The 13,996-nt window shown below is 37.1% G+C and overlaps 1 protein-coding gene across 2 annotated transcripts in view; it reads left to right on the top strand.

Annotated features, from left to right (window-relative positions):
- The window catches only part of XIRP2 (xin actin binding repeat containing 2), a 353,649-nt gene that overhangs the window by 309,943 nt on the left and 29,710 nt on the right, over positions 1-13,996 (top strand). The gene's annotated exons all lie outside the window — the stretch shown is intronic.

The raw sequence follows: 13,996 nt of genomic DNA on the forward strand, positions 1-13,996 counted from the left end.
TGAAGCATTATTTAGCTGATCATTGTGGTGAGTTTTCTGTTTTCTTTAAAATCATCAAAAATTGAGTAGTAGAACCCAGATGTTGCATAAAATTGCATAATGTAACTTCTGCGTTTTATCTTATATAAAAGATTTTCCCCCATTTCATTCCTCCATTATATATATCACCAAATATTGTCATGGGTTATAATGATTTTTGAATGTGAGAATCTCAGTAATAAAACCCATTAGACTGAGCTCGGCACTCTGAAAAATAGTAATTGCACTGTACACAGCTGTATTTAGGTCCATGTTTTCCATGAGGAAGAGAGTAAGTGGAGTACTTTTACAATTTGGTTGTGGAAGATAAAAGGTGGTTTTTTGTTTGGTCAGTTTTTAAGAAAAATCCCTAGGATATTTGGAGTTACCTAAGTTTTAAAAATTAAGGCAATTGTGTGTGCATAATATGGATGGGGGAGAAATGGGGAAAGTATATCAGAATGATTAAAAATCTGATATGTGAAATAGTATTTGTTTTCCATTTCTGGCTTTGTCTGAAAAGTAAAAATTGTGCAATATAAATAGCTCGATGAATTTATGGTAAGATATGTTCTAACTTTGCCTGAAGGAAACAAAATGTAAATAAGTAATTAGGATTGGATATACTTGTGGTTTAATATATAGCTGTTGCAACATAAGAGTCTTTAAATGAGTCAACTGTGTGTTTACTTGAAATTAGTCAACAATACAAAATGTAGTTAGTTATCATTAATAAGTAACAAATTCCATGCAGACAGGTATGTATGAACACATGGCTTATGTTTCTGGAAAACATTGTAATAGAGTTTTAGGCTATGGGTCTTGTAGATCTGAGATCAGAGGGCGCCTCTGCAGCTTACCAGTTAAGTGACACCGACACGGGGTCACCTTCAGGGCACATGGCCCTGGGTAGTCACTCAGGGCCCCATTCTGAAAGGGCACGGTACTTGGCTTGTGCTTTGCTGTCATCATCTTGAAATTTAAAAATATATATATTTTATTTATTCATTCATGAAAGACACAGAAAGAGAGAGGCAAAGACAGGCAGAGGGAGAAGCAGGCCCCATGCAGGAAGCCGGATGTGGGAGTTGATCCCAGGACCCCAGGATCATACCCTGAGCCAAAGACAGATGCTCAACCGCTGAGCCATCCAGGCGTCCCTCATCTTGAAATTTTTAATAATTTTGCAACAAGAGGCCTGGGTCTAGCATTCTCATTTTTCACTAGGTCTGGCAAATTATGTAGTCAGTGCCACAGAGACCGAATTCAATACCCCTCAACCCTCCGTTTCTGATTAAGATGGGGCAACTGATGAGGGATTTGCCCATCTCATAAGGTTAATAATGAGGGCTCTAATATGACAAAGAGCAGTTTCCATGAAGGTAGTTCATTATCCATGAAACTTGAAGTCAGTTTAGGACTCCTTAATATTGCAAGAGATGGAAAGCCCAACCAAAAGTGGCTTAAGCCAAAAGGAACATTATAGATTCACAAAAAAAATGCAGTCTTGGGAACTCTGGGTGGCACAGCGGTTTGGCGCCTGCCTTTGGCCCAGGGCGCGATCCTGGAGACCTGGGATCGAATCCCACGTCGGGCTCCCGGTGCATGGAGCCTGCTTCTCCCTCTGCCTATGTCTCTGCCTCTCTCTCTTTGCGTGACTATCATAAATAAATAAAAATTTAAAAAAAAAAAAATGCAGTCTTGTGGAAGGGAAATTTGGTGTCAGCTCCAGTGGTGTACTAGAGCATCTGGCTTGTACCAACTCTCTGATTATTAAATTTTTAGGAATATTGTAAACCAGATAATGTCATGTTAATAGCTTAAAGTCAGCCATATCAACGATATTTATACTAGAGAAATTGGCAGATTCTTTCTTTCTTTCTTCCTTCCTTTCTTTCTTTTTTTCTCTTTTTTTTTTTCTTTGAGAATCCATTGTTAAGTATGTATATCCTTACTGCTAATGTAAGGACTCAACTTATGTCCATAGCATAATAGCTAAGAGCACAGAAACTGGAGCCAGATCACTTATGTCCAGATCCCTACTCCTTCATCTATTAGTTGTGTGACATTAGGCAAGTTTCTTAACCTATTTGTGCCTCAGTTTCCTCAATTATAAAGTCAATATTATAATAGTACCCACCTCATAAGGTTAAGAGGATTAAATGAATTATATTTGTAAAGTGCTTGAGACTGTGCTTGGCCCATTGTAAGCACTACACAGTGTGGTGTTTCAGAAAAAAATAATAATAATAAATAAATAAAATAAAACAAGTATTACCTTGAACATATTTCTTTTTTTTTTTTACCTCACTTCCTCTGGGCTGGTCCCATTCTCACCCAGGTTTCCCCCAGTTCATAGTAAAAAGATGCAGAGAAAAAGTGAGATCCTTTTCCCAGAAGTTTCGGGAACAAACCTTACTGCATCTAATTGGCTGTAAATGGAACACTGATGTTCTTCCTAGAACTAATTTCTCAACTGGGGGACACTGATTGGGTGAAGCCTCTGTACCTGTTGACCTAAGTGGAAGTTCTCAGCATTCAGTTTTCAAGGGAGAATAAATGAATACTGGGTAAAAGTAAAACCAAACAGCAGCAACATATGAATGTTATACACACACACACACACACACACACACACACACACACGTACTTGCTATAAGCTCCTTCCAAATATAATCTATTATAAGCTGTAGTCCCTACTCTGGAACATGAAATATTAATGCATGTGAGTGTAATAAATAAAACCATGCACTAGAAGTCTGAATATCTGCAGGACTCCAGGCCTTTAGTGACCTCTCTGAACTTCAGTTTCATTATGTACCTTTAGACATGCTAATAATATCCAATAATTCCATGAGGAATGACCAAACCTAGGTCATAATGCCATGTAATATAAATAATATATAAAGGAAACATGTTAGAATAAACTAGTAAATATCTTTTACTGAACTGCATGCTGAAGTCTCGGGGAAGATGAAAGTAAAAAAGTCATCCATACCTTAGAAAATGAAATAACTAATTTATAATCCTTATTAGAAATTTGAGATACATGTCATATCTGGTTATAAAGGGGAAAACGTAGAAAAAATCATGTCTTAGATACTCACTTAAAATTTTCAAGCTATTAAATGCATTCTAAAAATTGCTTTTCTTATCAGCAGGGATTGAGGACATTTAAAGGTAGAGGCAGAAAGTTAATTTTGTCTTACCTAAGCTGTTGTCCACCCAGATGGTGTTTTCAGTCTTTGCTTGTTCAAAGTACTTGAGACTTATTTCTCTGCTAAGTCTGCCCCTGGCCAGAAAAAAACCTTATTTTGTTAACATATAAAAATTAATATTAATTTGAAAATCAAGTTTAATTAGAGTTAAAAGAAAGAACATTTGTTTTGGATTTCTGACAATATTTAATGTCACAATTAGTAATAATCTTGTAAGGTGTAATAATTAAGTTCAATCTGCCTGTTTCTTTTCTAATATACTGAAGTCAGATGTTTCAGGATAATTAGCTATCTGGTAATCATTTGTCTGGAAGATCAGCTACAGGGCTAGACAAGTTTTGAAAATTAAGCTATCTCTCGGGTTAAAGATCCCTCTGTCTGCTGATTGATCCAACTATTATATCAGACTATCTTTTATTCAAAAAGTTTCTAAAATAGGAAAAAAAAAGGAGATATAATATATAGGAACTCTCATTTATGCCAGACACTTAAATTCTGAGATAATGTCTTATTTATATATTCTAGACTTGTCATGCTTCCTGGTTCTGCCTGTTAGCATCACTGCTAGCCTGTGGAGCATCCTTATGTAAATTAGAAAAAGGAGCCACTCTGGACCATCAGAGCCCTTGTGTGAGTGAGGCACAGGGCAAGGGGTCAGCTTCTTAAAAGAATGTGTTGGGGAAACTTTATTTAATCTATTCCCGCATTCTTAAAAGGGTGCCTTGAAGTACATGCAGAAGGTATTAAAATAAATGTGTTATTGATGGGAAACTGCCATCATCTCTTTTCTGAGTTCATTTTCACTTGCCTATTCTACGGTTTCTGTTTTTTCAAGACTTTCTTTTTCTTCTTTCTTCTTGTAACACCTTTATTGAGATATAATTTGCATACCATAAATATCGCCCATCTTAAGTGGGCAATTCATGGCTGTTTAGTAGATTTACAAAGTCGTGCAGTGTCACTGCAATCTAATTTTACAGCATTCCCCTTCACCCCCAAAATAAGGCTTGGACCCATTAGCAGTCTAAGACATTTCTTTCTGTGCCGTATTTTCACACTCAGGGCTTGACTTTCATCTTCTCATATGAATATCTTTGCTTTCTTTCCCCCATGCTTATGCAGTACTGAGAAGCTCTTTACTTATTAATTTTGAAGTCCTGGAAGCCTATACTTTTCTGGGGTTGCTTGGTTTGGTTTGGGTTTTTTCTTTTTGTTGTTTTTGTTTTTGTTCTCTAAGTGGCTTAAGTAGGAAAGAGTAGATGGAGCTCCAAAAAAATTGGAAGTAATCAGTGCAATACAGTGCTTAGGTAATTGCTTTTATGTGAAAATGGCTGCGCTGAATCCATGTCAAGAGCCTGAAGCATTCCTGACCTTCGCTCCCTGCAGCCACCTCTCACGTGGACCAAGGGGAAGCTGCAAGACAGTATGTATCCTTCTGCATATATCTGCTGTTTCAAAAATCCTAATGTAAACATTAGCACTGGGTAAAATTATGTGGATCTGAAACAATCCCTAGACAATTTTTGGTTGATAGAAAACATTTTTGACAGCTTGTGACAGATATAATCTGACATCTGTGTGTTTCAGACTCTTTAAAGGTGACCCATAATTATTTTCTAGCAGACTAAACCTATTTTTTTTTATCAGTGAAATGTCCACAAGTGCAAAGCATTTCTCATGTAAGTGCTTTAAACCTACCTTTAGCTTTCTGCCGTGTATATAATTTTTCAAGGGCATAGATTTCTTTGGCAGCCCCAACTGAACCCAGATCTCTATTAACGCGTAAGGCTGTGATCAAAAGTGTGTCTCATTTCATCTTTTAATTTGTATACTACTTTTAAATGACTCTTACACCTTAAAGTAACCTCACTCAAACAGGAAATGATGGTTAGGCCTGCTGGCTCCAAAGCCAGGCACCCCGGATTATAATCCTCTGAGTTAATTAACCACCTCATCTCTGTAAAACGAGGATGAAGTAACAGATCTGTTTTAAGAATAAAATAAGAGGATCTATGTAAAATTCTTACTAAAATGCCTGGCATATACAGAAGTGTTCAGTAAACACCAGCCATTATCATCAGCAGTATTGCCACTAAAGCTAAGAGAGCATAATCAAGTGGTAATTATTCTCAAAGGAGAATATGATTCATAAACATTTTATGTATATCTAAAAAGACAAAGAAGGATAACACTGTTCTATGCCTCACACCTCACACACCTCAACTTTATTTTTTTTCCCCAGTTCTTTGGCCCTTGGAGACAGAATAATTTCCTAGGAGCTCATTAAGTAATTAAAGATTAGTTTAAATTAACATCCCTCTGAATGCTTTGGGCATCTGTTGTTCTGGAGCAGTCAGTAACTTTGGTGCATATTTAAAACATTATAATAGCAGGTCTCCTTTTGAAGAAAAAATGCTTAACTCTAGAAAATGACAAGATGAGGGGGACCTCTGGGAAAGCCAAAGAGAGGAATATGTATAGAAGGTCCTTTGCGCAGGTACTCTGCGGCCCTGGGATGCCGTTATGAATAAAAGCCTGTTTTTCAAGAGGGAGCAAATGAGTAACATAGCATTTGCTTTTGAAGACTGCTTTATTCACAGTATTGTGACACGATGTACTGAGAGGAAAATATAATTAATATATGAATTGAATCCGGCAAGAGAGAAAAAAGGCCTACGCTGCTTGAATAAATGAGGAAAAGAGAAAGAGTTGAGGCCGTGTTGATTTTTTCCATCTCTACAAGTGCTGTGGCTTCTCGGCTTATTTTAGCTGATGTGTGGAAAGGAGAGAAAAACATGTGTAAGGTGTAGAACCTTCCTTGTGACATTTTCTGGTTTGTGCTTCAACGCAATGAAGTTAAAATACATTCTTCCAATTGTCTGAATAATATATATCAAGTGTTTTGCCAACATACAATGCTAATATGTACAAATACTAAGAAATAAGGGCCCCTCTTTGCCAGAGAACCATTTCTTTTCCTGACACCAGCCAGGGAATCATCCTGACCATATTCCAGATAGGCCAGTGAATGGGCATACGTTTCCCACTGGCCAAACCATTTAAACTACCTTCTACAGCTCTGTCTCGGTGCCTATTGCTGAGTGAGCTTTGGCAATGAGAAGAACACAATAAGATTAATTTTTGAATGCTGACTCAGAATCAGAAGACCAAGAGTTAGCTAAATAAAGCAAACAATAAAACAATGGCCTCAACCAACTGAGGTGTGTATCGCACTAACAGCCAGACCTGTACAAGCTGGTTTAAGCAGAGTTCACTTCCCTGGAGTTATTTATTAGCCAAAGCATCCGAGTTCCTGATGCCATACAGCAAACCAGCTTTGCTCTGCACTAATAACTCAGTGTCCTTTTCAATTCAGCAAGAAGTAGAAATGCAAACTTTGGTCCAGTTGTGGGTTTGTAGATGCACACTTGATAAACAGACGTTTTCACTTCTGCTTTTGCATTCAAAACTATCTCTGTATGTTCACACTTGGCCGTTTCATTACTGCTTTCCACACCTGTGCCCTGGCCACCAGCTGCCTTGCCACAGGTGAGCTGCCCATCAACTGAATCTCCATCTGTGTCTCTTCTCTTCCTATCCATGTCCACCTTTCTATAGCTCTGTAGGTCTTGGGGAAGCCCGTACTTTTTTTTTTTTCTAGAGAAATCAAATCGAAAAGAATTCTATTTTGAAAAAAAATTTAAAAATTTTAAAAAGTCCTTGCTCAAGTTGCAAGGTAAATTAACTGCAGTTAGTACTACTTGCACCAACTATAATGAAAACAAAAGTGAAAACACAAATTGAACTCCATAAGAACTTGTATTTCTCAGGAAGAAAGAAAGAAAGAAAGAAAGAAAGAAAGAAAGAAAGAAAGAAAGAAAGAAAGAAAGAAAGAAAGAAAAGAAAGAAAGAAAGAAAGAAAGAAAGAAAGAAAGAAAGAAAGAAAGAAGAAAGAAAGAAAGAAAAGAAAAAAGAAAAGAAAAGAAAGAAAAGAAAAGAAGAAAAGAAAAGAAAGAAAAGAAAAGAAAAGAAAAGAAAAGGAAAGGAAAGGAAAGAAAAGAAAGGCTTTTCCTTCAGGCCCCAACAAACCCTGCTTTCTTTAAGGCCCACGTTGGCCTGAATCATTTAGAAGTGCACCCCACACTCCTCATGAAACCCCTACTACATGCTTCCATTCAAGGCGTCCATGTTTGGGGGTACAGAAATATAATGGTCATGGGTCTTCAGTGAGTCCTCTGTCTACTGGTTTCTACATCATCTGGAACCTAAAGAGGACATCTTTTCAGTGCCCTTGACTCATCCATCCCCTCCTACCTCTTCTCTGACGAGATAAGGATTTAGAATCAACCCAGTCTCCCTGTTAGGCTGAGACATGGATTCTCTGAGGGAACTCGGGTCACCTGAGTCACTAGGTCCTCAGGTTGAACCTTCAAATGTAAGTTAGTACCCTGGACCTCCCTGGACAGCCTAGGTGATCCTGATTAAATTGTTCTGGTGTGTGGGCAGGGATCAGGGAATGGTTCAACATTCTGGGTGATTCTGATGTATAGCAATGAACATTCCAGATCAACTAAGTTAATCTGCCTCTTAGTTTCTCACCGAGGTTTCTCCTCCACCCAGTTCATTCTTCTGCAGTCTGATAGCGAAGCCTTTCTGTTTTTATTGGCATTTCTCTTGATATGACTACATTTGCAACCAAAGAATAGAACAGGAACTGTGTAAACCAGACGAAGCAAGAGCTTAGGACATTATGGTGAATATAACAAATGTCAGTCAGTGATCAACTTTATTAAATAATGTAGCAAACCTTCTCCTAGCCATTTGGCTCTTAACATAATGAAACCAACGTGTGTTCTTTCCCTAAGACATAAGGTCTGCCCACAAAGTAAAATTAGGACTAAGGTCTGTGATCTACTGACATCAATAGCATTATTTGGGAGCCACACACTATGACTCTCAACGTCGGCTCTTCCTGAATGAAGTTGATGGTAATTGCTAACTGCCCGCTGAGGTGTGACCATAAAGTCTTAGTCATGGTCCCTTTGCAACTTCCAATTTCACCTTCTCTCCACAGAAACTCTTGGTATATGAGCACATTGAGGGATTCACTCCTCCCTCCCCTGCTGCAGCACTGTGAGAATCTGCAGTGCATCATTATCAAGGGAAACTCATTCTACCCTCACACTCTGAAGACGTTGGCAAGATGTTTGCCTTGGTCCTTTGTGGAAACTGTCTTCTTGGTGAGGTGTGCAGTCCATCCAGTGTGTGCATTAAGCCTGGGTTCCTTTACTCTGTTCTTAATAACTAAATGAGCTAATCTGCCTGGTGACTTGGGGGAGGATTAGAAATGTTATCATAGAAAGGGTGCCCTGGCACTATTTCTCAGGCTGTTGGAACCTCAGTCGTTAGTACAAAAACCCGTAAGTAAGACTGAGTTGCAGGCACAGATTCAAGTGATTTCAAAAAATCCTGAATCAGTTGCTTTTCTTTCTATGATTCATCTTACTCATTCTCCAAAATAGAATTTGTAGAAGCAATGTTTACCCCAATTATTGGAGTACCACTACCACGGCTTTTCTTCTTAATGATATTGTGGGTGTTCTGCTTCTGTAAACCTATTTGTTCTTATAGAACCCATTTTCAATTTCATTTGCAGAAGACAAGTGCACTTACAGATACACCCTTCACTACTTTCAAGTAAAATGAATTGGGATTGCTTTAGGGGAAAAGGAGTGGTATTGTTTGTTCTTATCTCAGGGCCCAGAGTTGTTGAGAGAGTGTCACCCAGACCCTTTCCTACAAAACACAAAAGTACGGCCCGTAGTTTCATGTTACCAGTGATTCCCAAAAGCATCTGATGTTGATGAAAATGTAAAACAGATATTTTAGCATGATGGAATTTTATATCATTTTATATGGGAGGTAGTAGACAAGGAGGGAAAGCTGGAAGAAGGAATGCATTTGTGTAGCCCCTCCTTCAATTTGAAGTCTCATATTAGTTTAAAAATAGAAATATGCTCTTTGTATAATTATACTTAATAGAATTCTTAAATATAGAAACAATACGTTATACTACACTTGCTTTAGTTTTGAATTATTAGAATGGCAAGCTATGGAATTTTAAATTCATAGGCTTTGCTAGTTTTTGAGGAGCAAGGAAAATTATAACAAAAGAAACCTTAAAAAAAGAAAAGAAAAGAAACCTTAACATTATAGGATCATTACGCTTGTAGAACTTAGTAGAAGCTACAAAATGTTTTTTCCACAGTTACTTTTATGAAAATGGGTATTTTCTCTAAGCATTTCACATAAGATATTATTATCTCTTTCTACTTCTGGGCCTACTATTTCTCAAAATAAACCCATCCTCTTGGGTCGTTGAAAATGATTAGATTGAGACATATTTGTTTATTCTTTTACATGTTCATTTAATTTATTACTTTGTATAATTACAAATAAATTATCATAACCCCCATTCCCCTCCACCCAAAAAAACTGGGAAAATACAAGGCCTGAGAAAAGGAAGAAACATTAAAACATTCTGTCCTCAATGCCATGCTGTTGCAGGGATACTGTCTGGGATATTGCTTGGGAAATTTATTTTTTCCAGCTTCTATGCAGATCTCAAGACCATAGCACATGGAATAAGGTTACATCTTCTTCTAACAGCCTTTTCTTGTGCTTATTCTTTCTCTGTCTCTGCTCAGAGTCATCTACCATGGTAAGAAGCAAGTTATTATTCATCTCTTTAGAAACCAGATGAGGCTACTTCATATCCTACCCCATCATTTGTGGGGCACATTGTATACCAGCCACCAGATTGACACCAACAGGGGGAGCCAAGCTCTCAATCTATCTTCCTTACCCTGGGGGAAATACCAAGAGTGCTAAAGACCTCATCCTGCTATGGCATTTGAAATTCATTCTTTATCTTCAGAGTACAGATTAAAAAGATTGAATACTAGAATTCATCATATCACATGGTGTTCAGAAACATTTTGGGGACATTGGGGGAACTTTGATGAAGTCAGTACTTTAGGCTGGGGTTCAGTTTGTGAGTCTTTTATCAGAAATATTTTGTGCCATAATTCTAAAAATATCAAAAGTTCCCCCAAAATTATATTGTCTTTGTTTTTTTTTTCTTTTGGAGGATCAAAAAATGTATTTTCCTTTTTTTCCCCCCTCAACTCCTTTTCCTTCATCTCCTTATTTTTCTAGACCTTTTTCATTACAAGGGGAAATGATGATAATGACAAAGTATACCATCAAGTCAGGGTACAGAAGATAGACAAAGAAAAGAAGGAATCATTTGCAGGGAGGAGAGAGTGTGAAAAAAACTATGCATGAGAGAATTATGGATACATACAGAACTACTTTTTCTATTATCAGAATTAAATGCAAATATGTTAACTTGTTCCTATAAAAATAGTGGTGAGACAGACAATATCTTTTCACACAAAATGCAGGTTTAAATCATTTAATAATCATGGGCTCTGTGTCTGGCACTTGCGCTCAGTATAATCCCTCTTCATATAATCTTGAGATATGTGATCAAATATTTATCTTTCAGTATTTCATAGACCACTAAACTTGTAGTAAGTTTTAAAGACCTATCATTCCTTTTTATCAATGCCTGTTTGAAACTCATCTGCTCTGATCCATCCTTAAAGAACAAACCTGATCTTCAGATATAAGCCTCCAGTAAGCGGGTAGGTTTTCTGTCTTTTACAGTACACTGGTATTGATAAGCTCAATGGGGAGGGAATCCATAATAGAGAGTATGTCCTTTAATTTTATTTCATCAGATTTCTTTTCTATAAATCTGTAGGAGTTAAATGGCTCAATTTTTTATTAACTGTTGATATTTTTTATGTAAAATGAAACTATTTAAGCATGTACTTAAAGCACATAGTCCTTGGTCCTTTTTAGTAACAACCTCTTTTCAATTTCGAGACTCCTTGAACTTCTGTCATTGGTATTTTGTATTTGTCAAAACTTTGCACTTGATGACCAATATTATCTTGAGAGAAAAGATGTTTCACTGAATCACCAGCCCTAAAAGAAAGAAAAATGTATAGTTACCTACTATAGTGGTGAAAAGGATATTGTAGCAACAGACCCAGTGTTTTTTTAAGGGATAATGCACAATATTACTGCACGTGATTAGTTTTTGGATTCTTTAAAGGCATTTCAGAATTGTGCTATTCTTCAGCATATTTAACTGATTGAGGATAATGGCCCTCCTTTTCTCTTGTCCCTACTTTAAATACACTCTAAACACATAATAAGTGCACATTAAATACATCACTTACTGCTTTTAGGTGTTAAAAACATTAGTTCAAAATAACTGGGTGATTGAATTCTTATTAAAATATTATATTCATGGTATATGTTTGATGTTTTTAAAATCTTGCATATTATTCTTCCTTCCATCCCTTTTATGTGTAATCAACATATAGAATTTAAGAATGGTAGAGTTTTAAAGAAATTAGACATTATACAAGTGTGAACAGCCTGGTACACTTCCTGATGTGTAAAATACTCAGTCTGTGGTAGCCCTTCATATCTGTCTCCTTCAGTGCTTCCCCACTCTCTGTTCCAGCAGATTACAAATGAGGATTCTAAGTGAGACTGAAGTTAGTTGTGACTTATTTACCTGATGTCTCACTTGAATTGATGACAAACTCCAGCCATAATCTAATCTTCCTGTCTGCCACTTCAATCTCTTTTCATTCCCCATGTTGCTAGTAGATACATTCACCAGTGAAACTGCAACTAGTTACCCTTTTATCTTTCCCCATTTTTCCTTATTTTGAAGAAAACCCGAGTAATCAGAATAATTCATCTGTAGCCATAATTGATAATTATACTGCCTTGTTTGCCCCCAATAACCCTAAAATGCTTGCATCAGAGCCAAATCTATTTTACTGTGCTTCTTCCTTCTGTTTGGGTTTTACATAAAGATTTAAAATGTCATTCCTCTCAGTGAACAAGACCCATGGCCATAGAGATTCAGAGGGACAGTAAAAGAAGGAAGGAGGCTTATATAGCAGGAACTCTTTCTGACCTCTTAGCAGGCAAATTGTACTGTCTCAGAGTCATTCTACATGTACTTGCAATGTCACGTGGAATATATATTGCCAAGAAATAGGCCTGAATCAATTACATTATAAGACATGAACATTGGTTTCTACTATGTCATCTGTTGTCAAAAATAAACACCTTTACTTATATTTTTAGCTGGTTTCCATTTGGTTAAGAAGACCTCATGTTCATGAATAATACTTTTTTAGCAGAGGTAAATGGGCACTTTTTATCCTTTATGATATTTGAAACTGCTTCTATACTTCAGAACTCCTGTGCCTAGTGAGGGAGAACCAGCTTCCACTAAGAGAAGCTGCAAACACCATACACTTATTCTCCTAAGACTCCCTGAACTATGAACTAAGACCCAGAACTATGAACTAGATCGTACCAATCAGACACCCCCAACTCAGATTTTATATATATAAAGAAATAATGAAATGACATGAGAAGCAAGGCCTTTGTGGAATTAATCTTAATTATGGTTGATGTCAGATTAGCAACATCTAATTTCAAGAAATAACTATTCTAGAAGCAACATCCATTATATAGTATTGATAGCTTCAGCAATGAATGTGTCTGGTGTTCAATGTCAGCAGCATGGGTGCATTCACCAGATGGTTCAGCAGCATTATTCAGCTCTGTCAATGGCCACAAAACCTCTGGAGATTCCATGAATTCCACTCCCCACCTCTGTTGCCCAGTGTCTCTTTCACAAATTACCTTTCCTGTTTAAATCACTCAGACACTGCTGCTGGAAACCGGGAATTGTCACTAAATTTAGAAATATGTAATATACAAATCTTAACATTCTTTTTATTTCAAAGATTTTATTTATTTGAAAAAGAGAGAAATATCAAGAGAGAGTACAAGCGGGGAGGAGAGGGAGAAGCAGGCTCCCTGCTCAGCCTGATGCAGGGCTTCATGCAGGGCTTCATGCAGGGCTCAATGAGGGGTTTGATCCTAGGATGCTAGGATTATGACCTGAGCCCAAGGCAGATGCTTAACTGACTGAGCCACCCAGGTGCCCCAAATCTTAACATTCTTAATATACTTTCTAAATGATAGTCATACAACATGATTTTTAGGAAAGAGTATGGGGGAAAATGCGTAATTGTAGATTAAATCACTATGGAGTGACTCTTCACTAGGTATTAGTACAAGAAAGATGAACCATAGAAAAAGTAAACAAGTGATCACAAAGTCACTCTCTGTCCATGCCTCTGTAGAGTCTTCCCATGTGCAAGCAGCCAGAGCGATTTGGAAGAGACACAATATGCACGGACACCTTTTTGCTTCTCTCTCTTTGAATAACCCCCCCAAATCTACTAATTCTCTGGTGCAAAAAAAAAAAAAAATGTATGTATTAGAACTTGTTCTTCTTTAGTTTCTGGCCTTAGTTCTATAATGAAAAATTCATGGTAAACTTCAATGGTAAAATTCGTAGAGCCATAGACAATCTACTCTCATCCCATCTATTTTTTTTCTGGCCTCGTTTACTGGGTGAATAGTTGACACAAAGTAAGTGTGCATTGAATATCTGTTAAGTAAAGATAGCAAACACTAATATAGTACTTATGAGCCAGGTATTCACTTATATTAACTTACTTCTTCCTCATAATAACCTTCTGAGATAGACACTGTTATTATTTCCTGGTTGGTCCTTTTTATTGTGG

Source organism: Vulpes vulpes, chromosome 3 (genome assembly GCF_048418805.1).
Source record: "Vulpes vulpes isolate BD-2025 chromosome 3, VulVul3, whole genome shotgun sequence".
NCBI classification, from domain to species: Eukaryota; Metazoa; Chordata; class Mammalia; order Carnivora; family Canidae; genus Vulpes; species Vulpes vulpes.